The sequence below is a fragment of the Vigna angularis genome, chromosome 10, assembly GCF_016808095.1.
Source record: "Vigna angularis cultivar LongXiaoDou No.4 chromosome 10, ASM1680809v1, whole genome shotgun sequence".
Classification (NCBI taxonomy): Eukaryota; Viridiplantae; Streptophyta; class Magnoliopsida; order Fabales; family Fabaceae; genus Vigna; species Vigna angularis.
This window is the reverse complement of record NC_068979.1, coordinates 17423825-17444391: the sequence shown is the minus strand read 5'-3', so window position 1 is coordinate 17444391 and position 20567 is coordinate 17423825. Positions and strand designations below refer to the sequence as shown.

At 38.2% G+C, this 20567-nt stretch overlaps 1 pseudogene; it reads right to left on the bottom strand.

Annotated features, from left to right (window-relative positions):
- Positions 1–815: 815 nt before the first annotated feature.
- Positions 816–20567, bottom strand: part of LOC128194418 (uncharacterized) — a 66641-nt pseudogene continuing 46889 nt past the window's right edge.

Below are 20567 nucleotides of genomic sequence, written 5' to 3'. Positions count from 1 at the left end.
CAATCATATCAAATCATGCGTATTCACCTCAGTTGCACAACATAGAATCAAGCTAACTATTAGAGTATCAACAAAACATGGGCAATTCACACAAGAAAAATAGGTATGGCACATGGTGGTCCATCCTTAACATTAAGTTCAAAACTCACATGGTTTAAATTTCTTTCACAAAAGATTTAATCAGGAAATTCTCAAGTTAACTAAATCAGCAAATCCTAGAAGCACTTTACTCATATCAACATGACTCATTTTTTTTTTCAATTCATGATCATTCCAGTTACTGATTCAAACTCTCAAATCCAATGCAAATATTCAAAACAAACAAAATAGGAAACAAAATTAATTGTTTCCCCACACCCCCACACTTTAACTATGCATTGTCCTCAATGTATACCTTATATATAAAATGCAAAGAAAAAGTATGTCCTCAATGTTGGAGTGGTCAAATTCACTCCATCCATCGTCTTGTTTAGCATGTCTTGATTTTCATTAAATATCCGCAAACGATGGCCATTAACCTTGAAGATTCTATCAGAAGATTCTTCCTTGATTTCCACTACTCCATAGGGAAACACTTGTGTTACAATGAATGGACCTTCCCATTTGGAGCGTAATTTACCACTCATAGGCCCTACCCTGGACTTGTACAATAACACCTTTTGACTTATGTTGAAATCCTTTTTGGTCACAAGCTTTTGATCATGGAATTTCTTGGTTTTCTCTTTGTAAAACTTGGAGTTTTCATAGGCTGTGAGCCTAATCTCCTCTAGTTCTTGCAGTTGGAGCTTTCTCTCTTTCCCTGCTCCTTCCATGTCTTAGTTACAAGCCTTCACAGCCCAATAGGCTCGGTGTTGAATCTCCATAGGTAGATGGCAAGATTTTCCAAATACAACCCTGAAAGGTGACATACCTATTGGTGCTTTGTAGGCCGTCCGATGTGCCCAAAGTGCATCATCCAATCTTGCGGCCCAATCCTTCCTATTTGGCTTCACTAGCTTTTGCAATATCTTTTTGATCTCTCTGTTAGAGACCTCAGCTTGTCCATTAGTTTGGGGGTGATATGGTGTAGCAATGCGATGCGTCACCCCATACTTCTTCAACATATTCTCTAACAGCTTATTGCAAAAGTGGGTCCCCTGATCACTAACGATGGCTCGTGGTATTCCAAACCTACAGAAAATGTTAGATCTAACAAAACTCATAACAACTCGAGCATCATTAGTCCTTGTAGCTATGGCTTCCACCCATTTGGAAACATAGTCTACAGCAAGCAAAATATAAGAAAACCCAGAAGAAGAAGGAAAATGACCCATGAAGTCAATACCCCAAATATCAAATACCTCACAATATAGCATGGGTTGTTGAGGCATCTCTTCCCTCCTAGTGATGGATCTAGCTGCCCTCTGACATTGCTCACAATTTTCATATATCCTCCGTGCATCTTTAAAGATGGTAGGCCAATATAATCCACAATCCAACACCTTCCTACCTGTCCTTTGCGTGCCATAGTGTCCTCCAAAAGGTGATGAATGAAAAAATTCAAGCACATAAGGTATCTCTATATCAAGAACACACCTCCTTACAACTTGGTCACTACCAATGCGCCATAAGAATGGTTCATCCCAAACATAATACTTCGCCTCACTTTTCAGTTTGGCTTTCTCAGATTTGGAGAAAGATGGAGGAATAGCTGAAACAGCCAAATAGTTAACAATGTCGGCAAACCAAGGTTCAGGATACATACCTTTTACAGAAGTCAATGCTAGCAGGATTTCATAAGGAAAGTCATCTTGAATAGGTATTTCATCTTCTTCTTTTTCAATCCTACTAAGATGGTCTGCTACTAGATTATGGGCTCCACTTCTGTCTCGAATTTCAATGTCAAACTCTTGGAGCAGTAGCATCCATCTGATTAACCTTGGTTTGGAATCTGCTTTCTTTAGAAGGAATTTCAATGCAGCATGATCTGTATAAACAATTACCTTGGATCCAAGTATGTATGATATGAATTTATCTAAGGCAAATACAACAGCTAGTAATTCCTTCTCAGTTGTGGTATAATTTGCCTATGCAGTGTCCAATGTCCTAGAAACATAATATATCACATGTGGTAGCTTCCCATTTCTTTGTGCAAGTACCGCTCCTACTGCAAAGTTTGATGCATCACACATCAACTCGAATGGCAATGTCCAATCAGGTGGTTTGATGATGGGAGTGGTAGTGAGTGCCTTTTTCAAGGAATCAAAAGCGGTTTTGGACTTCCCTCCAAAGTCAAATGGTACATCCTTCTGAAGTAAGTTGGAGAGAGGATTAGCTATCTTGCTAAAGTCCTGTATAAACCTCCTGTAAAACCCTACATGACCAAGAAAAGATCGAACCTCTCGTACAGAAGAGGGGTAAGGCAATTGTGAAATAACATCAATTTTAGCAGGATCTACAGATATACCATTCCTGGAGACAACATGACCCAAAACTATACCTTGTTCCACCATAAAATGACATTTTTCAAAATTTAAAACAAGGTTAGTTTCTTCACATCTCTGCAAAACTCTTGCAAGATTAGCCAAACAATTATCAAAAGATGAACCATACACACTAAAATCATCCATGAAAACCTCAATAAAATGCTCCAATAAGTCTATAAAAATACTCAGCATACATCGTTGAAATGTACTGGGAGCATTGCATAAACCAAATGGCATTTTTCGATAAGCATATGTACCAAAAGGACAAGTGAAGGTAGTCTTATGTTGGTCTTCCGGGGCTTTACAAATTTGAAAATACCCGGAGAATCCATCTAGAAAACAGTAATGTGACTTACCTGCCAAACGGTCTAGCATCTGATCCATGAATGGCAAAGGAAAGTGGTCCTTTCTAGTGACTTGGTTCAGTCTCCTATAGTCAATACAAACCCTCCAGCTATTCTGAATACGAGTAGGAATCAATTCCTCCTTCTCGTTTTTAACCACTGTGATTCCAGATTTCTTGGGAACCACATGTACAGGGCTCACCCAAGTGCTGTCAGAAATGGGATATATAATACCTGCTTGTAGCAACTTGGTTACCTCTTTCTTGACAACCTCCATCAGTTGAGGATTCAGTCTTCTTTGAGGTTGTCTCACTGGTTTAGCATCCTCCTCCAAAAGTATTCTGTGCATACAAAATGAAGGACTAATACCAGGAATATCTACTAAAGTCCAGCCTATTGCTTTCTTGTGGTCTTTGATAACCTGTAATAGTTGTTTTTCCTGCTCATCAGTAAGCAATGCAGATATAATAACAGGGAGTTTCCCATCCCTCTCAAGATAAGCATATTTCAAATGGGATGGTAAGGGTGTCAACTCCAAAACGGGTGGTTGTACCACAGATGGCAGGATTTTACTGCCTAAGGTAATCTCAGCCACCTCAACATCACACTCTGACGCCACAGAGGTATCATCTATTGACACTGCGTCCTCAATATCACCTGTTTTACAATTTTCTTCGTCGTCCAAAATCAGGCACGACTTGTTTGAAAAAGAAAAGTCCAAAGATGGAGAAAAAGTTGAAAAAATGTCCAAGAAACTAACAGAAAAATTATTTACAATTTCACTTAATAAATCAATACAAAACAAAGAATGCTCTTCAATTGGGTGCTTCATGGCTTCCAATACATTAAAATGCACCTCCTCATCACCTATCTCCATGGTTAGTGTTCCTGCATGCACATCTATCTTGGTTCGTGCTGTCATCATGAAAGGTCTTCCCAAGATAATAGTTGATGACTTAATTCCATCTTCATCCTTCATATCCAAGATGTAGAAATCGGCAGGAAAAATTAGCTTGTCTACTCGGACAAGGACATCTTCAAGCACACCTGTAGGGTTAACTGTGCTACGGTTGTCCAGTTGAATGACCACACCAGTAAGAGGTCCCAAAGATAGAGAAGTAAACACTGATAAAGGCATTACATTAATGGAAGCCCCTAAATCTAGCATGGCATTGTTAAACTTTAAATTTCCAATAGTACAAGGAACAAAAAAATACCTGGATCTTTGCATTTTTGTGGTAGTTCAATGTGTTTCTTAACCAAGCTTGACACATTTCTTCCCAAATTCACAATCTCATTATCCCTAATATGCCTTTTATTTGTGCAAAGTTCTTTCAAAAATTTGGCGTACTTGGGGATTTGTTTAACAGCATCAAGCAAAGGAATGTTGATCTCTACCTTCTTGAAAGTATTTAAAATCTCTTGGTCTAATTCCTCCATTTTTTTGTTTCTCGGTTTTAACCGATTTGGATATGGAGGAGGTGGAGAATAAGATGAAGAAGAATTTGTAGAAGAGTTAGAAGATACTAACCTCGATTTTTCAGTGGTAGATTCAGGTGATGGCTCACTTAATCCTCCATTGTCATTAATTTGTGCTTCTTCTTTCTCTTTATCTTCATCCTCTAGGGCTCCTTCAGGGCCTTCTACCTGCTTACCCGTTCTTAAAGTAATAGCATTTACATTTCTCGAGTTGATCACTGTTTGTGCAGGCAGTTTATTTGATTCCTTAGTGTTGAGAGGGTCGCACCTCACACAAAAGTTGATTGCAAAATTAATGCAGTATAGACTAGGAAGTGACTCCTAGGTCGTCTCTCAAGGACCAAATGTGGTTCGAGTCTCAGGTCAAACACGTAGTGGGGGGTTGGTGAAGAGTTTTGTGAATGCAAATGACCTAAATTAAAACCCGAATATAAACACGGATGTAAACATAGAATAAAAACGGTTGGTCATTAACTCAATTACAATACTTTCAATCACAGATTAACAAAATGAAGTGCTACTCTAACGTCTTTTCCAACACAAATTTCCCAACTAACTTAAACTAACATCACAACTAAAATATCACAACCGACCAAAATAGACAACATTAAAGTGAAGATTAAAATTAAATACAAACAAAAAGATAAGTCACTAAAGAAAAGAAACTAACAGCATTTAGGCATAGAAACATAGAAACAACACGGAAAATATAAGCATAACTGCTAGCATGACATAGGAAGCACCGGATTTGCATACAAGTGAAATTGAACATTAAAATAATAAAAAGAAACGCAATTAACAAATCAGTTAAAATGACTTAAAACATTAGATGCATTTAAAGTTGAATGTATTACAAATGTAAAATATGAGAAAATGCCATTTGGTTCCAACGTGAATAAAGTGAAACGAAAAAGGAAACCCTGTAGCACACTGTGTCACGCTGCTGGATGTAACCCGCTGCACCTCCAAAACAAATCAACCTTTTCTCCTTTCTGCTTATAACCGTCGCATGGGCCTGTTGCTAAAATGAAGGGCGAAATAACAAATGCAACTAAATAAAAAAATTAACGTTTAGCTCTCATTTTCTTTCTCCGTAACAGCTGCTTGAAATAACTTCAATTAAAAGTGCATAAAATCAAATGAAAAGGCAGTGAGAATTCAACCAAAAGGAATAAACATCAGCTCTTTCTTCATCCCATTGAAAATAACGTTCAAAGCCAAAAACCAAGAAAAAGAAAAATGAGTGTGGCGGCTGGCTCCTCCCACGTCCAGCCCCCATTTCATTCCCAAGCAAAGTGTTTTTAATCCTCCCGTAACCTTCCATCTCTGTGGCTGTGTGTAGGCTGGATGTTGGACCAGGCCCTCTGCCCATTTTTTCTCCCAGCACCTCGTAATTAATTCACGTGCTGCTGCTTTCTTGTAATTGTTCATGGCCATGCTGGACTCTCCTCTCCGTGGTGCCAAGCTGGACCGCTTCTTCATGATGCTGCCAAGCTGGATGGGAGCTGCCCCTTGGATGTTGCTGCCCGCGTGCTTTTTAATTTGCTGGGTGCACCCCTTCATTAAATGAAAGTGAAGTTTCTTTTCTCGGTGGCAGCTTCTCTTTTTCTAAGCACACATGTGTTTTCTTCTACTTTTTTTTTTGTTTTTTTAGCCAAACCAAACAGCATATTCCAGCTCAAGTCTCCACGGATCAGCACATCTTTTTGTATTTAACACAAAATAAATCAATGCAACCATATTAGAACACTCAAACAGTAATCACTGGACTGACATAGGGGAGTAAAACAATTACTGGGAATTGTACAGAACTAATTTGAACAAAGTGAAAACTATACGTGAAAATAGACATCTAGACGAAACTATGAAAAAAAATTGTATGGAAAACGGATAAGAATTGAACTCAAACGAGGACACACAAGTTGACACAACTTTCACGCAGCATTGTGCGAAAATTGAAATGACTAAGATGCATTGGGTTCAATTGCCATTTCTCATTTAACCTTCAAATGTCCCAAATATTATCCAACAATTTTCCTACAATTAATAATGCAAATAATTAGCTCAAATAATTCAAATTAATTAAAATAAGAATTTTTGGTCAAATTAAGCACAATTAGCAAAAACGGAAAAATACCAGACATTTAAGCACAATTCCCTGATTAAATTCGGTACAATAAGCTAAGTGAAATTGAGAAAATATTGACTCATCAAAATAGACCACACTTAGTCTTTTGCACTCCTGGGCAAAATCAAGACGCTAATCAAGGAATAGTTCAAAGGACATCAGGGAAGTGACACAAACCTTAGCGCACAGAAAACAAACACTAACTAGGACAAGAACAGAATTACACAGTTCTCAAGGAATTTGGACAAAGAAAAAGAAGTAGACAATATCCAACACAAAATCAATCAGAGAAAGCAGATACTCATGAAATCATCCAAGCAATTCAAGACATGGCAAAATGATCAATCAGCTCAAGAGGTGAATCAAAAATAACAAAACCTCACAGATGCACTATCAGTGTTTCTCTCAAGTGTCTATGGTAAAGAATTTCAACTCAATGCACTCAAGAAAGCAAACACAAACAGACTTGGCAAGCCTCTAAAATCAACACTCAGAAACATATGCATGTTCAAATCAAAAGGTCTTTTATGGTTGTAATGGGGCCAAGGACAAGGGAGGATATATCTGGATAAGAAGCTACAAACCATAAGAAACAGAGGAGCAATGGGGAACAAGTGTAAACACATTCAAACACACCCACAACCTCTAATTCCATCCTCTTCTTGACTCCATTATTCACAATTATTTTTATTTTTCTCATTTTTCTCTATTTTTGTTTTATTTCTTATCTTGTCTCTTTTCTTTTCTTTCTGTTTAGGACACAACTGTAAGAGACAAGATACACAACATATTTACAAAAACAAAACAAGAAGAGGAACCAATTAGCCAATTCATTAGAATCCCCAGGGAGACCACACTTGTTCCTAAAATACTTTCAAAGCTCCAAAATTCCCTAAGGTTAAGGTAATCATGGTTTTTCACTTAGGGCTAGTGTATGAGCTTCAAAACAAAGAACAGGGGAAAAGTATAGGCTCAAGGGGGTTATCAAAGGATTAGAACAAGGTAAGCTTATTTGGCTAGAGAGGCTAAAGAACAAAACTACCTTTATCACTTCCAAACATGCATATCAATCAAGAATCATCAACAAGAGTCAAGCCAAGGCATATATGCAAGCAATCAAGAGACATATCACACACAAGAAAGAACATAAAGTGGCTCAAATCTCACACATGGAATTTATGTCACAATCAATTCAACCTCTCAAACATCATAATCATCTTCCAAGCAGAGAAAAGCAATGATTTCCAGCCAAGTATCAATGAAGTGAAGGTCAAGTCTACAACCTAAACAAAGTCCAGAAATCAAGAGAAACATGTAAAACTGTATACAAGACAAAACAAAAACTACCTAGAAAAGAAAAAATTTAACCAAGAAAACAAAAACTAACGAAGAAAAATAAAAATCTCCCCCAATAGACCACACTTAAACTATACAGTGTCCTCAATGTGTCATAAGCATAAGATCAGAAATCATAATAGTCATCAGATCATGGACAAGTGCAATAAAAGTAGAGAAAGAGGGAGAAGGGAAAAAAAGAAAACTCCCCTGGTTTATGGTGGCAGTTGCCAATTTTGGACTTGTAGGGAGATATCTTCCACCATAGGATTCACCAAAGAAGTTCTGAGGAAGAACTGCTTCATCCTCCAGATTTGATCTAGCAGGGAAATATCTTCCACAGCTGGATATAAGAAAAATTGATTGTTGATGAGCGGGTTCAGCTGGTGCCGATTGATCTTGAAGCTTTTGTCAATGTTAGCACCTTTGTTTTCCACTGTGGGTGTTTGTTGATCAAATTCATGCGTACTTCCTGCAACATGGTTAGTGCAATGTGGTTCCAAAGAAATAACATGCAGGAGTATAACACCCAATCTCAGTGTAACAGGCTTAACCTCAGATACATCCTCAGAACATGAATCAATTTCAAAATTACAAGCAATATCAACCACAGACTCAGATTCAGGTTCAGTGCATGGAGAATAAACATTGGGATGTGATATCAAAAAGTGGTTCTCATCATGCACAGAGGGAAAATTAAAAGCATGCTCATCAATAATATAACCATCAACATACCTCTCAACAGCATAATCATTAAAAGCATAATCATTATCAGCATAATCAAATTGAGGTATGTTTACCTCCACTTTTCTGAAGATTGGTAAAGTGGAGGGAGATAAAAGTGGTCTACCTGGCTCAAGACTGTTGCTTATATCTGCCTGGTCCTCAAAATTTTCAACAGTCTCCTTAGGTGCAAGAGTAGGGACATAGAATGGTGGGAGAGTAGGTGGCACAATGAGCGCAAGACTTTGGTTCCCATCTCCTAAGTCAATGACACTAACATCATCTGGAATCTGAACAGTCTGAAATGGTGATTCCTCTAAATCTTGAGACTGTTCCTGATTGAGTTGAGTGGTCATCTGCCCTATCTGATTGCTCAAACATTGAAGGTGTGCTCTGTTCTCTTGCTGAAACTGAAGGTTCTGCATGGTCATCTGCTCCAACAACTCCTGCAATGTAAGCTCAGAAGTAGAAGGTTGAGGAGCTATCTGGGCAGACTCATAAAGTTGCAGTTGTTGTTGTTGCTGGACTGGCGGAGGCATACAAACATTCTGAGATGGTGCTTCCTGATATTGCTGTGGAGCATCATACCATCCCAAACTAGGGTCATTCCATCCAGGATCATTGCTGTAACCATACTGAGCAGGGAAGAATTCATTCAAGAACATATGCTCAAGATTTTCCCAAGAAGTGATGGATCCTGGAGGAAGACAATACAGCCAATCCCTAGCTGCTTCTTGTAATGAATGTGGGAATGCCCTTAAGAACATGTGATCAACCGGTACATGTGGAGGCTTCATTGAAGAGCAAATGCTGTGGAATTCCTCCAAATGTCTGTGTGGGCATTCACCTGCAAAACCATGAAACTTAGGCAGCAAATGTATCAGTCCAGTCTTAAGAATGCAATGAACATCATCCTCAGTAGGTGGAACCGGTTCCCAAAGAGAACTCTCAGAAGTCGGAGGATGAGCCATATTGTTCTCAACATACAAATCAGCAGAATATGAATTACAATCAAGGTAACATGCAGAAGGCGAATCATAATCAGAGGCACTAGCAGAATAAGCAGTATTCACAAAATCAAAATAGGTAGACATGGAACAAAGGAAATACTAAAAATTATGAAACAAACAAAACACAACACAATTAAACATGCAACACGCACACACAAAACAGAACATCACAAGACAAGATAAGACAAGACAAAACACAACACACACTAACACAACAAAAGACCTAAGACCGAACCGTTGGTCCCCGGCAACGACGCCATTTTGTTGGGAGGGTCGCACCTCACACAAAAGTTGATTGCAAAATTAATGCAATATAGACTAGGAAGTGACTCCTAGGTCGTCTCTCAAGGACCAAATGTGGTTCGAGTCTCAGGTCAAACACGTAGTGGGGGGTTGGTGAAGAGTTTTGTGAATGCAAATGAACTAAATTAAAACCCGAATATAAACACGGATGTAAACATAGAATAAAAACGGTTGGTCATTAACTCAATTACAATACTTTAAATCTCAGATTAACAAAATGAAGTGCTACTCTAACGTCTTTTCCAACACAAATTTCCCAACTAACTTAAACTAACATCACAACTAAAATATCACAACCGACCAAAATAGACAACATTAAAGTGAAGATTAAAATTAAATACAAACAAAAAGATAAGTCACTAAAGAAAAGAAACTAACAGCATTTAGGCATAGAAACATAGAAACAACACGGTAAATATAAGCATAACTGCTAGCATGACATAGGAAGCACCGGATTTGCATACAAGTGAAATTGAACATTAAAATAATAAAAAGAAACGCAATTAACAAATCAGTTAAAATGACTTAAAACATTAGATGCATTTAAAGTTGAATGTATTACAAATGTAAAATATGAGAAAATGCCATTTGGTTCCAACGTGAATAAAGTGAAACGAAAAAGGAAACCCTGTAGCACACTGTGTCACGCTGCTGGATGTAACCCGCTGCACCTCCAAAACAAATCAACCTTTTCTCCTTTCTGCTTATAACCGTCGCATGGGCCTGTTGCTAAAATGAAGGGCGAAATAACAAATGCAACTAAATAAAAGAAATTAACGTTTAGCTCTCATTTTCTTTCTCCGTAACAGCTGCTTGAAATAACTTCAATTAAAAGTGCATAAAATCAAATGAAAAGGCAGTGAGAATTCAACCAAAAGGAATAAACATCAGCTCTTTCTTCATCCCATTGAAAATAACATTCAAAGCCAAAAACCAAGAAAAAGAAAAATGAGTGTGGCGGCTGGCTCCTCCCACGTCCAGCCCCCATTTCATTCCCAAGCAAAGTGTTTTTAATCCTCCCGTAACCCTCCATCTCTGTGGCTGTGTGTAGGCTGGATGTTGGACCAGGCCCTCTGCCCATTTTTTCTCCCAGCACCTCGTAATTAATTCACGTGCTGCTGCTTTCTTGTAATTGTTCATGGCCATGCTGGACTCTCCTCTCCGTGGTGCCAAGCTGGACCGCTTCTTCATGATGCTGCCAAGCTGGATGGGAGCTGCCCCTTGGATGTTGCTGCCCGCGTGCTTTTTAATTTGCTGGGTGCACCCCTTCATTAAATGAAAGTGAAGTTTCTTTTCTCGGTGGCAGCTTCTCTTTTTCTAAGCACACATGTGTTTTCTTCTACTTTTTTTTTTTTATTTTTTAGCCAAACCAAACAGCATATTCCAGCTCAAGTCTCCACGGATCAGCACATCTTTTTCTATTTAACACAAAATAAATCAATGCAACCATATTAGAACACTCAAACAGTAATCACTGGACTGACATAGGGGAGTAAAACAATTACTGGGAACAGTACAGAACTAATTTGAACAAAGTAAAAACTATACGTGAAAATAGACATTTAGACGAAACTATGAAAAAAAATTGCATGGAAAACGGATAAGAATTGAACTCAAACGAGGACACACAAGTTGACACAACTTTCACGCAGCATTGTGCGAAAATTGAAATGACTAAGATGCATTGGGTTCAATTGCCATTTCTCATTTAACCTTCAAATGTCCCAAATATTATCCAACAATTTTCCTACAATTAATAATGCAAATAATTAGCTCAAATAATTCAAATTAATTAAAATAAGAATTTTTGGTCAAATTAAGCACAATTAGCAAAAACGGAAAAATACCAGACATTTAAGCACAATTCCCTGATTAAATTCGGTACAATAAGCTAAGTGAAATTGAGAAAATATTGACTCATCAAAATAGACCACACTTAGTCTTTTGCACTCCTGGGCAAAATCAAGACGCTAATCAAGGAATAGTTCAAAGGACATCAGGGAAGTGACACAAACCTTAGCGCACAGAAAACAAACACTAACTAGGACAAGAACAGAATTACACAGTTCTCAAGGAATTTGGACAAAGAAAAAGAAGTAGACAATATCCAACACAAAATCAATCAGAGAAAGCAGATACTCATGAAATCATCCAAGCAATTCAAGACATGGCAAAATGATCAATCAGCTCAAGAGGTGAATCAAAAATAACAAAACCTCACAGATGCACTATCAGTGTTTCTCTCAAGTGTCTATGGTAAAGAATTTCAACTCAATGCACTCAAGAAAGCAAACACAAACAGACTTGGCAAGCCTCTAAAATCAACACTCAGAAACATATGCATGTTCAAATCAAAAGGTCTTTTATGGTTGTAATGGGGCCAAGGACAAGGGAGGATATATCTGGATAAGAAGCTACAAACCATAAGGAACAGAGGAGCAATGGGGAACAAGTGTAAACACATTCAAACACACCCACAACCTCTAATTCCATCCTCTTCTTGACTCCATTATTCACAATTATTTTTATTTTTCTCATTTTTCTCTATTTTTGTTTTATTTCTTATCTTGTCTCTTTTCTTTTCTTTCTGTTTAGGACACAACTGTAAGAGACAAGATACACAACATATTTACAAAAACAAAACAAGAAGAGGAACCAATTAGCCAATTCATTAGAATCCCCAGGGAGACCACACTTGTTCCTAAACAAAACTACCTTTATCACTTCCAAACATGCATATCAATCAAGAATCATCAACAAGAGTCAAGCCAAGGCATATATGCAAGCAATCAAGAGACATATCACACACAAGAAAGAACATAAAGTGGCTCAAATCTCACACATGGAATTTATGTCACAATCAATTCAACCTCTCAAACATCATAATCATCTTCCAAGCAGAGAAAAGCAATGATTTCCAGCCAAGTATCAATGAAGTGAAGGTCAAGTCTACAACCTAAACAAAGTCCAGAAATCAAGAGAAACATGTAAAACTGTATACAAGACAAAACAAAAACTACCTAGAAAAGAAAAAATTTAACCAAGAAAACAAAAACTAACGAAGAAAAATAAAAATCTCCCCCAATAGACCACACTTAAACTATACAGTGTCCTCAATGTGTCATAAGCATAAGATCAGAAATCATAATAGTCATCAGATCATGGACAAGTGCAATAAAAGTAGAGAAAGGGGGAGAAGGGAAAAAAAGAAAACTCCCCTGGTCATGGTGGCAGTTGCCAATTTTGGACTTGTAGGGAGATATCTTCCACCATAGGATTCACCAAAGAAGTTCTGAGGAAGAACTGCTTCATCCTCCAGATTTGATCTAGCAGGGAAATATCTTCCACAGCTGGATATAAGAAGAATTGATTGTTGATGAGCGGGTTCAGCTGGTGCCGATTGATCTTGAAGCTTTTGTCAATGTTAGCACCTCTGTTTTCCACTGTGGGTGTTTGTTGATCAAATTCATGCGTACTTCCTGCAACATGGTTAGTGCAATGTGGTTCCAAAGAAATAACATGCAGGAGTATAACACCCAATCTCAGTGTAACAGGCTTAACCTCAGATACATCCTCAGAACATGAATCAATTTCAAAATTACAAGCAATATCAACCACAGACTCAGATTCAGGTTCAGTGCATGGAGAATAAACATTGGGATGTGATATCAAAAAGTGGTTCTCATCATGCACAGAGGGAAAATTAAAAGCATGCTCATCAATAATATAACCATCAACATACCTCTCAACAGCATAATCATTAAAAGCATAATCATTATCAGCATAATCAAATTGAGGTATGTTTACCTCCACTTTTCTGAAGATTGGTAAAGTGGAGGGAGATAAAAGTGGTCTACCTGGCTCAAGACTGTTGCTTATATCTGCCTGGTCCTCAAAATTTTCAACAGTCTCCTTAGGTGCAAGAGTAGGGACATAGAATGGTGGGAGAGTAGGTGGCACAATGAGCGCAAGACTTTGGTTCCCATCTCCTAAGTCAATGACACTAACATCATCTGGAATCTGAACAGTCTGAAATGGTGATTCCTCTAAATCTTGAGACTGTTCCTGATTGAGTTGAGTGGTCATCTGCCCTATCTGATTGCTCAAACATTGAAGGTGTGCTCTGTTCTCTTGCTGAAACTGAAGGTTCTGCATGGTCATCTGCTCCAACAACTCCTGCAATGTAAGCTCAGAAGTAGAAGGTTGAGGAGCTATCTGGGCAGACTCATAAAGTTGCAGTTGTTGTTGTTGCTGGACTGGCGGAGGCATACAAACATTCTGAGATGGTGCTTCCTGATATTGCTGTGGAGCATCATACCATCCCAAACTAGGGTCATTCCATCCAGGATCATTGCTGTAACCATACTGAGCAGGGAAGAATTCATTCAAGAACATATGCTCAAGATTTTCCCAAGAAGTGATGGATCCTGGAGGAAGACAATACAGCCAATCCCTAGCTGCTTCTTGTAATGAATGTGGGAATGCCCTTAAGAACATGTGATCAACCGGTACATGTGGAGGCTTCATTGAAGAGCAAATGCTGTGGAATTCCTCCAAATGTCTGTGTGGGCATTCACCTGCAAAACCATGAAACTTAGGCAGCAAATGTATCAGTCCAGTCTTAAGAATGCAATGAACATCATCCTCAGTAGGTGGAACCGGTTCCCAAAGAGAACTCTCAGAAGTCGGAGGATGAGCCATATTGTTCTCAACATACAAATCAGCAGAATATGAATTATAATCAAGGTAACATGCAGAAGGCGAATCATAATCAGAGGCACTAGCAGAATAAGCAGTATTCACAAAATCAAAATAGGTAGACATGGAACAAAGGAAATACTAAAAATTATGAAACAAACAAAACACAACACAATTAAACATGCAACACGCACACACAAAACAGAACATCACAAGACAAGATAAGACAAGACAAAACACAACACACACTAACACAACAAAAGACCTAAGACCGAACCGTTGGTCCCCGGCAACGACGCCATTTTGTTGGGAGGGTCGCACCTCACACAAAAGTTGATTGCAAAATTAATGCAATATAGACTAGGAAGTGACTCCTAGGTCGTCTCTCAAGGACCAAATGTGGTTCGAGTCTCAGGTCAAACACGTAGTGGGGGGTTGGTGAAGAGTTTTGTGAATGCAAATGAACTAAATTAAAACCCGAATATAAACACGGATGTAAACATAGAATAAAAACGGTTGGTCATTAACTCAATTACAATACTTTCAATCTCAGATTAACAAAATGAAGTGCTACTCTAACGTCTTTTCCAACACAAATTTCCCAACTAACTTAAACTAACATCACAACTAAAATATCACAACCGACCAAAATAGACAACATTAAAGTGAAGATTAAAATTAAATACAAACAAAAAGATAAGTCACTAAAGAAAAGAAACTAACAGCATTTAGGCATAGAAACATAGAAACAACACGGTAAATATAAGCATAACTGCTAGCATGACATAGGAAGCACCGGATTTGCATACAAGTGAAATTGAACATTAAAATAATAAAAAGAAACGCAATTAACAAATCAGTTAAAATGACTTAAAACATTAGATGCATTTAAAGTTGAATGTATTACAAATGTAAAATATGAGAAAATGCCATTTGGTTCCAACGTGAATAAAGTGAAACGAAAAAGGAAACCCTGTAGCACACTGTGTCACGCTGCTGGATGTAACCCGCTGCACCTCCAAAACAAATCAACCTTTTCTCCTTTCTGCTTATAACCGTCGCATGGGCCTGTTGCTAAAATGAAGGGCGAAATAACAAATGCAACTAAATAAAAGAAATTAACGTTTAGCTCTCATTTTCTTTCTCCGTAACAGCTGCTTGAAATAACTTCAATTAAAAGTGCATAAAATCAAATGAAAAGGCAGTGAGAATTCAACCAAAAGGAATAAACATCAGCTCTTTCTTCATCCCATTGAAAATAACGTTCAAAGCCAAAAACCAAGAAAAAGAAAAATGAGTGTGGCGGCTGGCTCCTCCCACGTCCAGCCCCCATTTCATTCCCAAGCAAAGTGTTTTTAATCCTCCCGTAACCCTCCATCTCTGTGGCTGTGTGTAGGCTGGATGTTGGACCAGGCCCTCTGCCCATTTTTTCTCCCAGCACCTCGTAATTAATTCACGTGCTGCTGCTTTCTTGTAATTGTTCATGGCCATGCTGGACTCTCCTCTCCGTGGTGCCAAGCTGGACCGCTTCTTCATGATGCTGCCAAGCTGGATGGGAGCTGCCCCTTGGATGTTGCTGCCCGCGTGCTTTTTAATTTGCTGGGTGCACCCCTTCATTAAATGAAAGTGAAGTTTCTTTTCTCGGTGGCAGCTTCTCTTTTTCTAAGCACACATGTGTTTTCTTCTACTTTTTTTTTTGTTTTTTTAGCCAAACCAAACAGCATATTCCAGCTCAAGTCTCCACGGATCAGCACATCTTTTTCTATTTAACACAAAATAAATCAATGCAACCATATTAGAACACTCAAACAGTAATCACTGGACTGACATAGGGGAGTAAAACAATTACTGGGAACAGTACAGAACTAATTTGAACAAAGTAAAAACTATACGTGAAAATAGACATTTAGACGAAACTATGAAAAAAAATTGCATGGAAAACGGATAAGAATTGAACTCAAACGAGGACACACAAGTTGACACAACTTTCACGCAGCACTGTGCGAAAATTGAAATGACTAAGATGCATTGGGTTCAATTGCCATTTCTCATTTAACCTTCAAATGTCCCAAATATTATCCAACAATTTTCCTACAATTAATAATGCAAATAATTAGCTCAAATAATTCAAATTAATTAAAATAAGAATTTTTGGTCAAATTAACCACAATTAGCAAAAACGGAAAAATACCAGACATTTAAGCACAATTCCCTGATTAAATTCGGTACAATAAGCTAACTGAAATTGAGAAAATATTGACTCATCACTTAGCCTCTAACTTATCCACCCTCTGAGTCAACTCTTCAATTGATTTCTTTATTTCTGAATTTTGCTCAAGTATTGTTTTCATGAAATCTTGCATTGACATTTCAGGCTGAGATTGCTGCCTTTGTTGCGGTGGAACATAAGGTTGTCTGTTCTGCTGATATCTATTGGAGGACGAATCATGATAATTCTGGTATGGTCTATTTCCTCCAATCATGTTTGCAGCAAAAGCTTGAGATGGGTTTTCCACAGTGGTCTTCACCAAGCTAGGACATTCATCAGTATAATGGTCAGTTGAAATGCAAATTCCACACTTCTTAGTAATTTGTGGAGTTGAGGTTTTAAACAAGCTTGCAATGTGATCGAGTTTGCTTTCTAGCTTATTTAATCTTTCATCTATCTTCTTCCCATCAACTGCACCATTTTCAATTTCATGCACTCCCTTCAGCAAAGTTACTGAATTTTCTCTTGTGCCATATTGTTGATTGTCTACTGCCTTTCGTTCTATTAGATCTATACCATCTTCTGGTGACCTGTCTAAGAAAGATCCTCCGCTTGCAGCATCTGCCCATGACATATCAGTAGGACTTAAGCCTTCATAAAAGCTTAGAATAAAATCTTCCATTTGGAGTTGAGGGCATGAAGAACATAGTTTCTTGAATCTTTCCCAATTTTCACTAAGATTCTCTCTATCTCTCTGTCTTATATCTTGAATTTCTCTACGGATGGCAGATAATCTGGATGCAGGAAAATACTTTTCAAGAAAAAGTCTTTCAATAGTTTCCCAATTTGTAATCCTTGCAGAGAGATAATACCACCAATCTTGAGCTGCTCCTTGAAGAGTAAATGGAAAAGCTCTCATTTTGAGGCTCTCTATTGTGATCCTGGGAGATCTAAAGTTTTCACACAACATGTGAAATTGTCTCAAGTGCTTGTGTGGATTCTCCCTTGATAACCCATTGAACTTTGGTAAGGCATTTAACAGGTCAGGTCTCAGCTCCCACTCCTCATTAGGATATTCAATGTTACTTCGGATAACTGTATTGTGGGAGGTGGCTAATTGTCTGATGGTTCTTTGTGCCATATTGTTTGGGTTAGGATCAGGTAAAGGATTGAATGGTATGTTTGTGATTGGAGATAATGAAGGTGGAATGACTTCAGATGTAGGAAGTGTTCCTTCAGTAGAACACCCAAATTTCAATCTTCTCCGCAGCTTACGCAAATTCCTTTCAACTTCTGGGTTAATTTGATAAATTTCTCCCGGGTTAGCTCTGGTCATGCACTACGCAATCTGCTGGAAGTTGTTCCTCTGTTACTTCTCTTTTTCTTTTGTTCTTGCTTTAGATAAATATTTCAAATAAGAAATAAGAGAGACTTGTTGGGTCCACTCCCAGGAAAGAGAGGTGTGTCACAATGGACAACTTAAGTACCAAGTCTTTCCTAGCCAGAGTGTATTCCAACTAGCCTCAAGTATTTCTCAAGAGAAATTCTTAATAAAAACAGGAACAAAGATTTTTTTGCTAAACTAAGAATGACTAAAGACTATAAAATAACTCAAATTATATTAAATGTATGTGCGTTAAATAAAACCAATAAAAAAAACTAAAAATAAATAAAATAAAATAAAATAAGAATCAAAATATTTAAAATACTAACCGTATTCCCCGGCAGCGGCGCCAAATTTGATAAGCTGTCGTTGAAGCTATCAAATTAATACTACTTTTCAAGGCAACTTCAGTATTGCCAAGTAGTATTCGAGAAGGTAGATAGGGCTAAAGTAACCCTTAGTCGTCTCCCAACGAACACGAAATTGCTTCTGAATATCTGACTCTTACGAATGCTATGCAATGCTTATGGATAAAAGTAATGGTTGAGGAGTATTTAAAGAATAAATAAGAAACTTAAAAACAGTTACGGTGAATTAGGCTTATTCCACTACTTTTCCAAGATAAATTCATCATCGATTATTCACGAATAATTGTTCAATTGATTATTGTTTAAGTTTCAAATTAATTAAAGTACATTCTTAATTAATTTGATGGCGATCATGCATTTAACCAAAGTAAATTCTCAATCAAATGCAAAATCTTTCTAGATTATTCACAATAAATTCAACCAAAGTACATTCTCAATCTAATTCTATTGTGTTTAATCATGTCTATTCTTAAATCTCCTAACCAAGTTAAAAGTTAATCAATCAAAGTAAATTCTCAATTGATTATAGTTGAAATTATTACTACCAACCAAAGTACATTCTCAATTGATAGTAAAAACCATTTAATCATATGAAAGTTCCTAAATTAAATCAAAGTAAATTCTCAATTAAACCTAGAAACCCTAGAACTCATATAATCAATATGCATGTAGATTCAAACACATTATGATGCAATAATATTTACTTTTAACAAGATAGAGAGATGAAAGACATAGAGAAAGAACAACTTAAATTAATAATCAAAATAACCCTAGATGCTTAAACGTAACCTCAGAATCCATCATGGAATTACAGCAGAATAGCCCTAGATGCTTAGCTCTCCATGAATGGAGTTGAATACAAGATGAAAGAAAAGTGAGAGGAGTATGAGAGAATGAATGAAGTGAAGTCCCCTGGGTCTCTTTAAATAGGCTTGATCGGGCTTGGACTCTGAGTATTCAGTTGATAGAATCTTTTATCTTATATCTTCCAAATAACTAAAAGATTTAAATAATTATAACATTATTTGGAAGATATTTTCGGTTGATATTCCCAAATTAAATTAATTCAACAACTGAATTTTATCTTTTAGCTTTTCTGAATTTTCAAAATTGCACAAATGCCCTGAAATTTCTTCTATCTGCACTTTAGCCCCTTCTGAGTTTCTGAAATTGCAAGAAAGCCCCTCAATTGACCAGACTTTGACCAGAGAAGGCTTATTGACCAGCTTTTACCAGAGGAGGACGCACCAATGGGAGCTCGCCACGTGGCTTTCCCCCTTTCTCCCAAATTAGGGTTTAGATTTGGGCAAAGGCTTGCCCCTGCACCGCGTTTCTCTTCACTGTTTCGGTGCTATGCATGGTGAAGACGCGAGTGAAGGAAGAACGTCGTCTACGGAGTAGTAATAATTGGTGGGTTCTTTGCAGGTCTGGTTTTTGTGCAGGTTCGAGAATGAGGCACGGCGTCTACGGAGTTTGGATGAGATGATGACGATGGTTGCGCAGAGCTTGCGTCAATGGAGAAGATGAAGGTGCCGCTTGAAGATTCTCGCAGCGGAGGCGCGGTTTCTCGGTGGCTGGCGCGTGTTCGATGGTGGGGAGCACTCGTGGAGAAGAAAGGTTGCGTGATGGTGGTGGTGTGCGTTGAATCGCAGTTTGGTGGTGGCGGCTTTGGGTGGAGAGGCGCTGTGGTGGCGTCGAGAAGCGTGGTCTGATGATGGTAATGTGCGTTGAAGGTTGCGATCTGCGGCGCGGCTTGGAGATGGAGAAGAGGACGGTGACTCTGTGCGACTGGCGTGGAGGAGGTCGTGGAGGTTGCGGCAGCGGCGGACGGTTTCACGGTGGCGGCACATGGTGGCGGCTAGGGTTCTGCTGGATTAGGGTTTCTCTATTAGAGAAGACAAGGCTGACGTGGCAAGAGGCATGAGGTGGCATGTTCTGGTTGGCTAGATCTGTGTGGGGAGGATTTGGACACGTGGCATGATCTGGTGGAGTCTAGCTTAGGAGGGGTGTGTATAGGAAACTTAGGGAGGTGTAGTAGAAATGGCTTAGTGTTTGGGCTTGGTCTTTGGCCTGTTTCAGAAATAGGAGTGTATTTAGGGATTTTAGGGGGTGTAAGGATAA